This window comes from Lissotriton helveticus, chromosome 2_1 (genome assembly GCF_964261635.1).
Source record: "Lissotriton helveticus chromosome 2_1, aLisHel1.1, whole genome shotgun sequence".
Classification (NCBI taxonomy): Eukaryota; Metazoa; Chordata; class Amphibia; order Caudata; family Salamandridae; genus Lissotriton; species Lissotriton helveticus.
This window is the reverse complement of record NC_136059.1, coordinates 474,421,796-474,436,906: the sequence shown is the minus strand read 5'-3', so window position 1 is coordinate 474,436,906 and position 15,111 is coordinate 474,421,796. Positions and strand designations below refer to the sequence as shown.

Here is a 15,111-nt window from a genome sequence, read left to right as displayed (position 1 = left end):
GTCCCTGAGAGGCCTAAGAGTGAAGTCCAGCTGTTTGGCGGGGGGACGGCATCCACCTGGTAAAATAAGTGGGGGGTTGCCGTCCACCCACGTGGTACCCCGCCTCGAGCTCTAGTTGTATTGGATAAAGGCAGGAGTTATATACAAGACCCGTGAGTGATGCAAGGGAGGCAAATCGAAGAGGAGGAGGGACTGGAAACCAGCAGGCTCTGTCCACCCCTAGGCTTTGCTGGAGTACTGTCATTAACAGTGCTCCGAGCGGAAGTGATGAAAGACTAGAAAGCTAACAGTTCCAATTTTCGGTGATAGAGCAGACATTTGGATAAAAAGTGTCAGAGGCCCGCCACTACACCTAACAGAAGATAATCGTTTCCTGGTGAGCGATAGAAATAAACCTTATAATTTATTTCCAGGCTGCCCTTATTATTTCTTATTTTTTGTTCACCAATTTTTATTTTCGTCCATGCGGCCCTTCTTAATAACACTAGAAATTATTGCCAATTACATTATTTTACTAGCCTTACAGGCAGCCAGTGTCTGGATGTAGGGGGGCGGGCATCGAGAACAAACTAAGGCGCAATGGGGCAGATTTATGTTAACTGGCGCATCCCCAGGGATGCGCCAGTTAATGTGCGCCACAGTGCGCCACAGCATCGCCACCCATGGTGCGCCGCATTTACAATGCGGCGCACCATGGGGCAAAAACGGCACAGATGCGCGACGCATCTGTGCCGTAAAAGTGGCGCATTGCTGGAGTTGCGTCGCAAGCGTGACGCAGCTCCAGCAAGGCTCGGGGTGCCCCATCTTAACAATGCTGCGTCAAGACCTACGCCTGCTTCAAGCAGGCGCAGGGTTTTGACGCAGCATTGGCCTGAAAGTGACTGAGTGAAATCTTATAGATTTCACTCAGCCACTTTTGCGAGGCGCACCTGCCCCGGAACGCCCACCCTGCGCCGGAACGCCCACAAGCGGCGCAGGGCTTTACAACTGCCTAGATGCGTCACGTTGTAAATCGTTCGTAGGGATGCGCCACGTTTACGCCGCCTTGCGTGACGCAACAGCGGCGTAAACGTGGCGCAAGAGCCTCATAAATCTGCCCCTATGTGTTTTGGTGCTTCTTGTGGAAATGTCCTTTTTTCCGTCAGGTGGTGTCCAGTTTAACCCAGAAGCCTCTTTGTGTCGCATTCACAAGGGATGTTTGTCTAAATGTGTGTCTCTTGCTGCGGCCTGTATTATGTTAGCTCATATTTTAAAATGCGCACTGATATTTATGTGCCAAATATGTTGATGTTGTGTATGCCTGAAAACAAAAAGTTGATGTGCCTTGATGCTGCCATAGGCGACAATAATTGCATATGGCTCTGATAACCTCACCTACATGAAACAATACAGTTGTAGTGGGAACATCAGACAATGCGTTAAGAAAATAAAATGGGGACACCATCAACCCCATTTTCTCCATCAACGGTCATCCACATTTCAAAAGTACTATGAGGCGATATAAATTGTAGTAAAGCGCTATACACATGCACAATATAAAACAAATCATTGTACACAATAATGCATCTGTACTTGATATTTAAATATTGTGGTTTGATAAAATACACGTATCAGGCGACTCTCTGTTCCAGAGTTGCACTGTTTGGAATATTTCTGATGCTGGCTGCTGGTATAATTTCGCACCTGTATTGGCTCCGAGTGCGTTGAAAAGGAAATGTGAGGAGAAAAGCGTAACATTTTATTTGTGACCGTACTGGCAACAATACGGGTTTCTAATATGATTGTGTCGTATTGTGGCATTAGTGCTACATGCTTGTGAAGGCCATTTGCCTCCATTGATATTAGCAACCATGGAAACCTTTCTGAAGCCAGCAGTGCTGCACAGGAGCGTGTGACGTGGGTCTGTGGTTCGGAGTGGCTGTGCCGCCGAACAATGTCGTTTCCTAGGCGATGGCTGGCGCGAGCAGGGCACAGGTGGCATCTATGTTATAGATTTCTGAAACAGATGATATGCGTGCGCCCGCCGGGTCTGAGCAGGCCCAGGTGCTGACAAAACAGTTCCTTCAGAGGAATCCGCGCGGCGCGTGAACGGTGCGTGAGCGGGCACAAAGCGGGCCTCGCAGGAGTGTAGGGGGGCAGTCCGAGTTCAATGCATGACGCGTGAGGCTAATGCACGCAGGCTCCGGCCGCGCCATTGTCTGCCAGCGCTGTCGCGGTAGCCCGGCTCTCACATTTTAAACATAGATCAAATTCCGGCCAGGATTAGGGAGGTTTAAGCATCTGAGGCAGCGGAGTATGTGAATTTGATGTGAATTGACGTCAGAGCTCTGGGATTGCCCGGGGCGCTGCCGCAGCCAGCCCCTGCACGAATCCTTTTAACAATAATGAGCAGTCAGTCAGCGAAAGGGCACGGGGCTGGCTGGAAGCACGCGGAGGAGACCACAAGCCCGGGTCGTGACCCCGTCAGATGGGTTTTGGCGGGCTTCCTGCGAGTTATTCTTCCCAGCCTTCTGTGTAATTGTGTGCTCGGGTGGGAGCGGGTGGCTACCGTGCCCTTGGCATCGACGCCTTCCGCGCCAAGAAAAATCATAGCTGAGGGTGCCAGGCCGCTGGAAGTAGAAACCTGTAATTATGAAATGTGTGAGTGGAACAACACTGTGTGGCCTGCAGGACAGGCGTAGGACGCCTCAGATCTCGATGTGGTTGGAGTGTTTAACATTCACTGCTGTTTTATCCTTGTACTTGTGTTTGGTACTTTTATATAACATGCACACACCACTTTTCCCTTGTAACACACAGTATGCTACCTCTCACATTTTGTTTGCCTTTGATACTTGCACAAGTGCCACCATTGCCTACGTAACGTTTATTCTTGTGCCTGAGTGGCTAGCATATATAGCAGTATTATACCTCTAATTGTACTTTGTTTTCTCTTGTAAGCTGCACACTTGTCACTTTTTCCTCCTGTGCACTTTTTGCTACCTCATGTATTTTGTTTGCTCACAATTGTCACTTTTACCTCATGTAATTTAACGTCTGCTTTTGTAATCTGTTCACGTGTAGTGTTCTCCTCATGTATCAGTTCTGTTACTTTTGTGAAGCGCTCCGACGCCTTCGGGTAAGGTCCGCGCTATATAAAAATGCATAAATAAATATATAAATAAATAAATGCTTCCACTATGCTGATTCTTGGCTGATGAAAAGCAGGCACCATGTTCTCTCTCTGTCACCCTCGTGTGGGGATTTGAGTGTTACAGAGCACGGGTTTAAGTGTAGAAGTCTGTCGGAGGTGGGTAACTTGGGTAAGGCAGAGAATTTAAGGGGAGAGCAGAGCCAGGCCTGACCCAATGGTCCACCTTAGAGCCACAAGTCGAGCCAGCATGGGCGGGGCAGACTGGTCTTCAGATGGACACAGCTCTGCAGCGTCAGGCCAGTGCTCCTGATGGCCAGTAGCGCAGTCATATATAGCACTTCTGACGATGCCCCAGCCAGTCATGCCTTTAACACCAACCCGAAACAGTCTCCAGACCTGCCTCTTCATGGAAGCACAAATAGACAGTGGTTCACGCACCTGAAATGCCTTTAGAGGCCCAAACCAGTCCTTTAAATGGGCCGGTTCTGCCCGGTACTGAGTACCAGCACTTTTTTATTTTAAGAGGGAGAGTACCAGCACTTTTCAAGAGTGACGTAATATTTTTAATTGGAGAGTACCGCCACTTCTCAGAAACAAGCAGGTACTCTGGTTCAAAGTACCTGCACTTCTACTTTTCCATTTCAAGCACTGACCCAAACACCAATCCATTGAATAATATCACAATAGCAAGAAGGTTATGGTATATTTTTGCCTGCACACCGTTTGTCCCAAATGTTTTTAGATATGCTCACTCTTTTGGGTCAACCGAAAAAAAAACACATCTATACATATAGCCAAACAAAGTGAGGAGCACAACCGGAAATATTAATGGGAGTCTAAGAAGTTAACTTACACATCATAATGTCTATAGTCAAATTGTAACACAACTCTTGACAGCAAACAATCATATAATACACATTATTCTTTCAAATTGCTTTTCATCAATTGTATTCATAATTTTCCAAGTAAAATCAAGATGACTTGTCCAAGATGAACAACCAAGATAAACAGCCTACGTGTTTCGTCCCTATTGACTTGAGACTTCTTCAGGGCGGCGCTCTGTGTTGTTGGAAGATTTATCCTTAAACGCCAGTTGTCTGCACAATACTCCTCATACAAGTATTTAGACCTCATGCAATTCCGAGTCTGTTTCCGGCAGTATCCACATTCAAAAGTTTTTCGAACTTGGGTACTGCGGAAACAGACTCGTGTGAGAACCAGGAGACATTCCTCGTTCTGCTGGTGGCAGGCATGCGTGATAGTTCCTATAGAAGTGAGGCCTGAAAAATAGATGACCTCTACACTTAAACACACTTAAAATTATAAGACGAGGTGCACTTTATAAAAGAGTGTTGAAAGGAACAAGACACCGCAAGCCCAAAACGCGATTTATGAAGCCACGCAAGGCCACCTTGTGTGGCTCTGAGAGGCTTCATAAATCCAGATTAAAGCAATGCAGCACAAATCATTGTGTTGCATTACTCTGCACAACTCCCACGCAACACCCATTGATTTTGACGCATTCCCGGATTTAACAAAAGAGCTGGGAATGCACCAAAATGCTGCGTCTTCCCAGATGAGGTGTAATGGGGAGAAATATCTTTCTTTTTTCTCGTTACTCCTCTTTCTATATGTGCTGCATTTTGCAGCAAAAATGGAAAGAGGAGAATTCCTCAGGGGATTGTTTTTGTGCAGAAAGGTGCCCCTTCCTGCAGAAAACCAATCCTCCTTACAACACAGGGTGCAAGGGTGCCTGCGTTGGCACTAGGCAGCCAAAATAGCGCCAGTGCAGGGACAAAGGCAGGAATGCGCTGTATTCTTTTAAAATATGGCAAATTCCTGTCCTTTCTCTGTTACGCTGCACAGCAAGGTGACGCTCTGCTTGTTGGCTGACATTTTTAATGTTGATATGCGGGGGACCCTTTGACATTTTTCTGTAAATTAGTTTTTGCAACTTTACAGGTTAGAAACAATAAATGCTTATGTTACAGTGAGGTTCACTTTTGTCTCACACTGCTTGACTTTCCAAGCACTGGCAGAGCACTGCTCATGGAACTGTGCACTGCTGAATCTCAAGTATATCACTGACAGGGCACTGGTGACAAGCTATCTCTGTGGAGCTCTCCTGTACTATTGAGGGGGCAATGCTAAGAGAAGCACACACGGGTAGAGTCTTCCATTATGGCTGCCAGGGCTCTACTAAAGGAAGCTCCCACTGCTGGAGCTGCCCTATAGCACTGGCAAGGCAATGCTGGTAAAATGGCACACTGGTGTTGTGCCCCAGTGACACTGGTAGGGCACTTCTAATTGAAGCCCACACTGCTCCCATTCAAGAGCCATAACAGGGCCTGAATAGAGTAAGGTCACACTCCACGTGTCCTCCCCTGGCACTGACAGCACTGCTGATGAAAGTGTGCACTGCTGGAACTCTCTAATATCACTGACAGGGCACAGCAGAGAGACAGAATGAAGCACCCGTGCTGGAGCTCTCCTATCACACTGACTATGCACTGCTAAGAGAATTACACAGGAATGGAGGTCACCAGTATCACTGCCAGGGCACTGCCGAAGGACGCTCACACTGCTGACGCCCCCCGCAGCACTGAAAAACCCGTGCAAGGAAAAGTACACACTGGTGATGTTTCACTGTATCACTGCCAGGGCTCTGCAGGTGGTAGAGTTCATCGCTGGAACTCGCCATAGCCCTGGCCCAGTAGGGCAAGAGTAAGCACACTGGTGAAGCTCCTTAGTATCACTGCCAGGGCACGGCAGGTGGAAGAGGCTTTATCGCTGGAACTCCCCATAGCATTGACAGAGCAGTGCAAGAGGAGGTAAACACACTGGTGAAGTTTCCTAGTATAACTGCCAGGGCACTGCGGGTGGGTGCGCACCACTGGAGCTCCCTGTAGCCCTGACAGAGCAGTGCAAGGGGAAGTAAACACACTGGTGACGTTTCCTAGTATAACTGACAGGGTACTGCGGGTGAAAACATGCTCTGATGGAGCTCCCTGTAGCCCTGGTAGAGCAGTGCAAGGGGAAGTACACACACTGGTAAAGAATCCCAGTATCACTGACAGTGCACTACATGTGGAATTGTGCACTGCTGGAGCTCCCGCAGCCCTGACAAAGCAGCGCCAGGGAAGGTACACACACTGCTAGAGCTCTCCAGTGTCCCTGCCAGGGCACTGCTGGTGGAAGTGCGCACTGATGGAGCTCTCCAAGGTCCCTGCCCTGGCACTGCTGGTGGAAGTGCTCACTGTTGGAGCTCTCCAACTTCCTTGACAGGGCACTGCTGGTGGAAGTGTGCACTGCTGGAGCTCTGCAGTGTCCCTGGCAGGTCACTGCTGGTGGAAGTGCGCACTGCTGGAGCTCTCCAATATCCATGACAGGGCACTTCTGGAAGACTGGTTGGGTTTACTATCCCTGTGGATCACTCCTTTGCACTGATATGTATTTTCCATACAATAAAATGTATAAAGAACATACACTACCTTGTGTACTGCCAAGAATACAACTTCGTACAATGGTAAACCGCCTTTTAAGTAAGCCAGGGCACTGCTGGTGAAAGTGCTCACGGCTGGAGCTCTCCAGTGGCCCTGCCAGGGCACTGCTGGTGGAAGTGCGCACTGATGGAGCTCTCCAATGTCCCTGCCCGGGCACTGCTGGTGGAAGTGCTCACGGCTGGAGCTCTCCAAGGTCCCTGCCCTGGCACTGCTGGTGGAAGTGCTCACGGCTGGAGCTCTCCAGTGCCCATGCCAGGACACTGCTGATGAAAGTGCTCACGGCTGGAGCTCTCCAGTCTCCCTGCCAGGGCACTGCTGGTGGAAGTGCGCACGGCTGGAGCTCTCCAGTGTCCCTGCCTGGGCACTGCTGGTGGAAGTGCTCACGGCTGGAGCTCTCCCGTGTCCCTGCCCGGGCACTGCTGGAGCTCTCCAGTGTCCCTGCCAGGGCACTGCTGGTGGAAGTGCACACTGCTGGAGCTTTCCAGTGTCCCTGTCAGGGCACTGCTTGTGGAAGTGCGCACGGCTGGAGCTCTCCAGTGTCCCTGGAAGGGCACTGCTGGTGGAAGTGCGCACTGCTGGAGCTCTGCAGTGTGCCTGCCAGGGCACTGCTGGTGGAAGTGCACACTGCTGGAGCTTTCCAGTGTCCCTGTCAGGGCACTGCTTGTGGAAGTGCGCACGGCTGGAGCTCTGCAGTGTCCCTGGTAGGGCACTGCTGGTGGAAGTGCGCACTGCTGGAGCTCTGCAGTGTGCCTGCCAGGGCACTGCTGGTGGAAGTGCACACTGCTGGAGCTCTTCAGTGTCCCTAGCAGGGCACTGCTGGTGGAAGTGCGCCCTGCTGGAGCTCTCCAGTGTCCCTGCCAGGGCACTGCTTGTGGAAGTGCGCATGGCTGGAGCTCTCCAGTGTCCCTGGCAGGGCACTGCTGGTGGAAGTGCGCACTGCTGGAGCTTTGCAGTGTCCCTGGCAGGGCACTGGTGGCGGAAGTGCACACAGCTGGAGCTCTTCAGTGTCCCTGGCAGGGCACTGCTGGTGGAAGTGCGCACTGCTGGAGCTCTCTAGTGTCCCTGCCAGGGCACTGCTTGTGGAAGTGCGCATGGCTGGAGCTCTCCAGTGTCCCTGGCAGGGCACTGCTGGTGGAAGTGCACACTGCTGGAGCTCTGCAGTGTCCCTGGTAGGGCACTGCTGGTGGAAGTGCGCACTGCTGGAGCTCTGCAGTGTCCCTGCAATGGCACTGCTGGTGGAAGTGCACACTGCTGGAGCACTGCAGTGTCACTGCCAGGGCACTGCTGGTGGAAGTGCGCACAGCTGGAGGTCTCCAGTGTCCCTGCCAGGGCACTGCTGGTGGAAGTGCACACTGCTGGAGCTCTCCAGTGTCCCTGCCTGGGCACTGCTGGTGGAAGTGCTCACTGTTGGAGCTCTCCAACATCCTTGACAGGACACTGCTGGTGGAAGTGTGCACTGCTGGAGCTCTGCAGTGTCCCTGGCAGGTCACTGCTGGTGGAAGTGCGCACTGCTGGAGCTCTCCAATATCCATGACAGGGCACTTCTGGAAGACTGGTTTGGTTTACTATCCCTGTGGATCACGCCTTTGCACTGATATGTATTTTCCATACAATAAAATGTATAAAGAACATACACTACCTTGTGTACTGCCAAGAATACAACTTCGTACAATGGTAAAGCGCCTTTTAAGTACAGGCAGCTGGTCCTGGCACCGACGGGGCGGTATTTTCACCCTGACGGTGTAGATGCTACTGACATGTTACTAATTGTGCAGCACATGCGAGCCTAATAACCGCTACTGTGAACAGCTAATGCGTTTCAACTCGCGCATCCTTAGGGCATGACAGAATAATTAGATCTCGAAATAAAAGTGTGAAACTGAGCAGCGGTACCAAGTAATTGCTGCTCCTTCACTGGTCCCATCACATTAACATGCACATGTCTCCATGCGCGTCTTCTCAACCTGCAGGAAGTTACTCCACACGCACTGCTGCGAGATATATTGCTTTGACATTTTCCAAACTCTGCGCCTGGTGCCAAGTTGCAATTTGCCACTCACAAAACTGCATGTACTAATGTGTCTTAGACACATCTTGCGATTTCCAATGGGGTCGCAAATGGCCTACCTCATCAATATGCATCAGGCAGGTCGCAGTTTGCGACCAATTGGGAATGGGTAAGAACACAGGTATGGTGGCCTGCTGGGGACAGTAGACCACCTTGTCTGTGTTTTTTCTTTTTAAATATAGCCACTTTTTAGGTTTCGGCTGGAGGGCGGAGCTCTTAGCTCCGCCTCCAGAGAAATCTCTTGATTCCAGTAAGGAAAATGGAAAACGCCCCCCTGTCCCATTGGCTAGCTCCATAAATGGAGGCTAGCCATTGGAACAGACATCTGTCCGTCAAGGCCGGACCAGATTCGGGGGCGTTCCCGAGATTTTTTCCCAGGGCGGAGTTACGTTTTTTCCCGTTCCCTCCCCTTTCACTGATGCGCTGTCCATTTCCGCCCCCCCCTCGCTGTCCTGTGCACGTTTCCCGACGTCCGTGTCCTCTCCCGCCCCCTCCCGCCGTCCGTGTCCTCTCCCGCCCCCTCCCGCCGTCCGTGTCCACTCCCGCCCCCTCCCGCCGTCCGTGTCCACTCCCGCCCCCTCCCGCCGTCCGTGTCCACTCCCGATTGATTGTTATCTAGAGCCGGTGCCCACCCGGCATTTGCCCGTAAAAATCAGCCCCCGCCTGCCTACCTAAGGAGAAGGGCCGCTGCGCTGCCCGCAGCGACCCGGAAGTGGTTGGCCGGCCGGCCAATCACAGCGCGGCCGGCCGGAAGTGCCCGCCCCCGCAGCCCGGGGGGAAGAAAGAAGAAGCATGGCGGCCGGTTTGCAGGGCTCCCGTGATGCGAGGGAGCCCTGCTGCATCTAGAAGAAGAGCCCAGGAGGAGAGGAACCCCGCCCGCGGCCCCAAAGCGACCGCCGGAGGAGTGCTGCAGGGAGCAAGGCTCCCGTGTGAGGAGGAGAGCCCCGCCAGAAGACAGTCGGTGAGTGCGCGAGCTTGATCCGAAGGTATCAGAGCGCTTCACATGAGCACTAGTTGCATTACAGACGGACAAATGCATTGGGGGGGAGGGTCCTAAGTAAATTGCCCACAATCACAGGATGCTGTGTCCCAGTCGAGACTCGAACCCGGTTCACCAGTCTCGAGGTTGACTGCTCTAACCGTTTGGCCACATCCTCTTCCGGAGGACGTAGAGCTCAAGCACTGAATGCTAAGTTCCTAGGTAATGGGACGAACAACTCTGTGGCACATATGAAGCTAGTGTTCAAACTTTGGCAGCAAAGGTCATTCAATTATTTTAAATTGTGGAAATTCTCCACGATTGTGCTAGTTCTCTACTCGGGAAATATAATTCTGATTTGCAGCACCTTCTTGTTTAGGAATTCGCGATCAGCTCTAAACGTTAGCTGTCACGGGTCCTAAAGTGCCCCTGCGATTACACTTTCTTAGTCTGCCTCCTGACCTCTCTCCGTTCTGTTTATCTGCAATGTCCAGGCTGGGCTCGACTGAAAAGAGTTGCCATCTGGTGTCGTAGTTGACAAAGAAAAACACGTAACCAGAGCTATAGGAGGAATGTTTAAAGGGCGAAAGTGGGGGTCAAAGGGCTCTGAAAGAACACAATGGGGTCATCCTGATTCCATTTTACCCTGCATTCAAGGTGGACATAAATGTATACAGTTATCCCCAAGGCAACTGCAAAAATGTCAAGAGCACGTTGATTTAGACGCTACTAAAATTAGGAACTTGAACACTAATCACACAAAAAACAAAACAGCTGCCAAGTAAGCAGTCCAGCAACTTTACACTAGTGTTATTAGCATTGTTTATTTAGACAGCTTAGAAATCCACGAAAACAATGTGAAATTAGGTGAAAAATGGCCTTTTCCAATATAGTTCAGTTTGAGACTTGCTTCTTGTGGAAGGGTAAACGGCACAATCCTACGGAATAAATACAATCATAGCCCCTCTGGACACTAACGAACTGTGGCTACTATTTATTTGCCAATTTGAATACGCAAAATGACAACCGTGGGTTATCATTATGGCAAAAACAAGAAGTTATTTATTTAAAATTCAATGCTAGTTTAAATTGTCAGCAGATTTTCACTTCAGTTGCAAAGCTTTTTACAGGAGCACTCTCTAAAACGGATCACAATCATAGCACGGTGATACCTTGAGAAGAAGACTGCAGGATAGGAGCCAAGAATGTTTATGTGGGATTACTGAAAGGTGGTCCACATCACCAAGTTCTACATTGTTGTGGCTCAATTTGAATAGAGAGACAACGCAACACAATTTGCGCAGACAGAAAAAGAAGAAATACGTATGCCACTATATTAAAGACACTTAAGTTACTGTACTCAGACTTTCCTCTTAAATGATCAATGAGTACCTCAGTTTGGTTGGGTGAACCAATCTTTCACCCAACAAGATGGCTGCTTTTCTGGAAAGCTCCTGACCCTTCTCACTGTCAGAGTATATTCCAAAATCCGAATTACCCTGGTGCAATATACAGAACTCAGTTGTTCAACAAAAGTATGACAAGAATTAAGAAATGCTAAAGGAGTGGCCCTCTTCCGATCCCCTTCAAATGCCGGAGCAGTAAGTAAACCATTCATGCTCATCTTCGACTCAATGCCCTCACTGGCTTGGATGGAGCCAGTCAAGGCCACCACACCACACCACTGAACACGGCCCCGTGACAGCAGGCAGAACAGAGGGAGAGGAGGGTGAGAGGGCTCCTCAAGGCCCCAGTGCAGGACAGACAAACGCACAGTGTAGAGCTGGAACTCTGGGCCATGGAATGTGCTGCTACAAGAAGTAGGGAGCAGTATTCGCCCAAACCAAAACCTGCAACAGACAGGACTGGGAGACATTGTGTCAAAGGACAACCAGTGCATAGGCATTTAGGGATTATCCACGTGGTGAATGGTATTCTAATTGCATTCTTCTGATGGGAGATGATCAGTCAATGACGGAAGCAACACAGGTGCATTGATGCAACTAAATGAGTTCTACATGTAAGAGGAGGCAATATCAATAACCATAGTGCCTCATAAGTGAATCATAAATCACAGATACCTTTGGTACTGGATGAACTTGTTTGTATACTAAAGAAGTCCTATTGGGGTAAAGGCACAACAGCAACAAAGGAAGAACCTATCTACATAGAACCACGCTCCCTCTACGAGCTTGTGCTCGTGCATAAATTGCTTAAGAATAAGTGAAAGTGGCATAGCTGAAAAGATTTGCTGCGGAACTGGACATCAAATCCTTCATGAAACAAGGGAAGGTTATAGGCCTGGTCAATCAATGGTGCTCACTAACCTTTTGGCTTTACAAATGTTTGTCAATTCGATTCCGCATTGCCCCAATAAAAAAAAAAAAAAACATAACTTAAAAAACAAAGGTCGCTACAGCGTCAGGATATAAACGTGGGTATCATTTTTTGGAAGATTTACATAACCCGCTCCAAGAGGGCAAACAAACTTGATGCAATTAATCACGCTTGAAAAAGCGCTGAAGAAAAACGTGCATCCTAGTAGGAAATTTGAGATGGCCATAGTCCCAAAGCAAGTAAAAACATTTTAGCAAGAAAAAAACAAGCATTTACAATGCAACGGTTTCGCCTTTGGAAAAGTTTGAGCTATTGGCATTGTAAATGACAACATTTGTATTTGTGTTGGTTTTGAAAACAGATAAATAAATGGCATTGTCCTTTACATTGCCAATCGCTCTAACTTTTCCAAAGGCGAAACCGTTGCATTGTAAATGCTTGTTTTCAAATGCAGCCCGTTTTCCTTAAAGGAAAACGGGATGCGTTTAAAAGAAAAAAAATGAAAACATTTCTTTTCATTAATTTTAAGGACAGGCAGGGGTCCATGAGAGCACTGGCTGCTCTTAAAAATATGTTTCCATACATTCACAAAGCGAAAGGGGTCCCCTGGGGACCGCTTCCCTATTTGCAACTGGCTTACCACCTACTTGAAGTAGGTGGTAATTGCGATTGTTTTGTGACTGCATTTGTGGTCGCAAAACAATTGTACATATCTGTGCGACTCGCTATTGGGAAGGGACGCCTTTGGCATGCCCCTTCCTAATAGCAACTCGCAAACCCTATTTTTGCGAGTCGGTAATAAGTTACCGACTCGCACAATAGGGTTTGCACATACCACAACCTTTTTTAGCGGCCGCAGATGGCCTGATTTTCCATTTGCAACCACTAAAAAAAGGGTCATAGATCTGACCCTTTATTTCTCTAGGTGTCACTTACTGCTGCCAAACACATATTTCGCATGCAAATCTAAATCCACATTTATCAAATCAGAAATTTCACGCAGAAGTCTACTTACTCATGTAGATTGATTGCATGAATAAATCAGGTTAAGTATGGGAAAACTGAGGATATTGCTTTTTAAGGGCTGTGGTCAACGTTTTGTATGATATTTCCCATCTTGTATTTATATGGAAACATACTCCTGCAAACCCAAGAAAGTAAGTTTTGAGAATAAGGAAGGGAACACAGTTACATTTAATGGCGGCATGGAGATAAAGGGAAAAGGGTTACTCATTAGACAGAAGTGTGCGTGGTGTAGGGTAGTGGACAGGCGCCTTGAAATCTAAGAATTTTAAAACATGTCCACCTAATACCCCTTGGATTATTGTGAATCCCAAAGTAAGGGTAAATCTAGGGCAAACACATACTTATTTCTAGTCTCATTTATGTACTCATATTTAAAAGCAAACTACATGAAGGGTTTTGTAATATTTGTGAGATGGTCCTTTCTTTCCCTGTGGAAGGCCTTGAAGAGGAAGGGTCTACCAGCCGAAACTATCCTACTTGTTTTATGATGGTCGGGATTGCACTTTGAATTTCAATATGAGTTGTAATTTTTGTTTGAAAAATGAATGCTTTCTTTTCTGTAGTCACCAATTATACTTTTTGCAATAGACTCGAGGGTTTTACTCCTAGGGAATTTTTACTTGGATTAGAAAAAGTAGAAAAAGGATAGCAGCATTTAAGGGGGATAGCAGCATTTAAGGGGATAATGGTAAACTGGAAACCTAAAGGGATTAGACTCTGCCAGTTTAACATTGAAACAGTCCAACCGGTGGCTGCCGCTTGCTATCTAGTAGAGATGTCTGGGATAGGGCCGGAGGGCTGGATTATTAGAATCACTACTGTCCAGGAACAGTGTGGGGATTCATGAACTCTTGGATGGACTGCTGGAGGCAACTGGAAAAGGGACCTTGTTTTGGGGCATGACCGTAGGGAAGAAAGAGGGGTACGCCAGAGATAAGGGCTCTGACATAGGATTGGTTTCCGACTTCCAAGGAGGACCACTGAAGCTGCCCCTCTTTAAAAAAAAAATATATTTTTTTTAAAAGACGAAGCTTTGGGGCGATCGCCTTTACAACTTTGCATAGCCCCAGCTAAGGTGCAGAATCTGTTTTGGTTTACGCAAACCTTACATCATGACTCGTTATTTGATTTCTTTCACATGATGTTGTGGGAACTTTTAAGACAAAATACTACAAACTTAAGAATAGAAGTCATTGCAATAGCCCACATGGCCACCAAGCAGGCACAGCCCGTGTAGGGCGTTACACCGGGCGGTGATGTCAGGCGGGGGAGGGGCAGGGTGGGGGGTTGTAAAATGCGGGGTTTTGGACGATTTCAGGTAAGTACCGCAAAAAATAAATAAAACGAATTTCGTTCCGTGCGCTGCATCGCCAAAAGTGATGCAGCGAAATTCGTTTTTTTTTTCCGGGACTTACCTGAAATCATCCATATCCCGCATTTTACAACCCCCCCCCACAGTGCCCCTCCCCCGCCTGACATCACCGCCCAGTGTAACGCCCTACACGGGCCGTGCCTGCCACCAAGGGATGTACGGCATTACAACGCGGGCTTTTACACCGCGTGCCGTTACAACGCTGTTTTTACAACGCAAGTCGTTACAACGACTTGCGCTGTAAGGGCTGGATAGTGGAATAGTTTAATTTTCTATTCTAACTCCAGCCCACGTTACAGTAGGGAAGGTGTTGGAATAGAAAATTAACTATTCCCTATCCAATAGCGCCCTCCAGCGCAAGTCGTCGTAACGACTTGCGTTGTAAAGGCAGCGTCGTAATAGCAGCGCGGGGTAATGCCCGCGTTGTTAAGGATGTTTCCCCCACCAAGGTGTCTTCTTAACACAAAGGATGCAGTCCTACTTTTTACAATTTAATCCGACTATAAGGGTGGAAAATTCACCATGGAATAGGTGGGAATCAGTTTTTTTGGTCCCATTAAAACATTTGGAAACAATGTAACACCTTATTTTTAATGGCACAGACGTTACAATTGTGAGATAAAAAGTATCAGGTTTGCTATATTAGAAGCATTTGAAGAAATAAGTTTCCGCACACAGTTATGTTAAGGTCTT

General features: G+C 48.4%; 1 protein-coding gene and 1 long non-coding RNA gene across 2 annotated transcripts in view; one reads left to right on the top strand and one right to left on the bottom strand.

Annotated features, from left to right (window-relative positions):
* Positions 1-15,111, top strand: part of PDE4D (phosphodiesterase 4D) — a 1,494,598-nt gene that overhangs the window by 233,800 nt on the left and 1,245,687 nt on the right. The gene's annotated exons all lie outside the window — the stretch shown is intronic.
* Positions 1-15,111, bottom strand: part of LOC144818082 (uncharacterized) — a 434,782-nt gene that overhangs the window by 103,828 nt on the left and 315,843 nt on the right. The window lies entirely within an intron of this gene.